Genomic DNA, 843 nt, shown 5'->3' on the forward strand with positions numbered 1-843 from the left:
CCCCCCGGCCGTCGGCGCCCGAGGGGACCCCGCGGACCTTCGCCGGCGCGTCCCAAGCGCTTCGCCGGCCGGCGGGGATCTTTTCGGGCGCTCGGAACGGGCTGGCGAAGGATTTCGGCCGCCGCCTTAGGGAAACAAACCCCAACGCGCCAAGGAAGGGCCAGAGCCCTTCCCACCGCCCCGACGGTGGGGGGGTCCCGGCCTGAGAGCACACGGAAATGTACAGAAAACACGCGAGCTATAAATAGTATTTATTCACTTTTCTATGTACTGGAGAGAACATCCTTACGACTTTCTGCTTTTACAGATGTTCTGGGAACTTTCATACGTCGAGGTCTGCTAACGGAGACGTTTCTTTTCCCCTTGGGCCGGTCGAAGGTCTTTTTCCACCCCCTCGGCAAACCTCTCGCTCGATCCCCGTCGGCGCCCGGTGAGGCCCCGGCGCCCGGCGAGGAGCCGCTTCGCTCTCCGAGGGCTTTTCTTAGCGGTGGGAGACAAAACCGGGCGTCCCCCCGCGCCCGCGCTCTCTACGGACCCCTTCAAAAAACGCAGTTTCCAAGACGCCGAAAGCCACCGGGACGCTCCAAGTGACTGAACGATATAAAACTCCATTTGTTTTTTTTTCTTTTTGGGTTGTTTTTTTTTTGGGGGGGGGTGGTGGCGGTATTTTAACATCCTTAAGCTGTTTTCGGATCATTTGAAGCCTTTGAGAAGCAAGAGGATGGGAGACGGGGCTGGCGGAGTGCTGAAGTCGCTGACGTCTCGGCTCCTTTTGCGCGTGCTGCGTTCTACCGGAGAGAAAATCGAAACCACGAGGGATTTTTTTGGGTTTTTTTTTAATTT

Source organism: Aptenodytes forsteri, unplaced genomic scaffold (assembly GCF_000699145.1).
Source record: "Aptenodytes forsteri isolate BGI_AS27 unplaced genomic scaffold, ASM69914v1 Scaffold571, whole genome shotgun sequence".
In the NCBI taxonomy this organism is placed as follows: Eukaryota; Metazoa; Chordata; class Aves; order Sphenisciformes; family Spheniscidae; genus Aptenodytes; species Aptenodytes forsteri.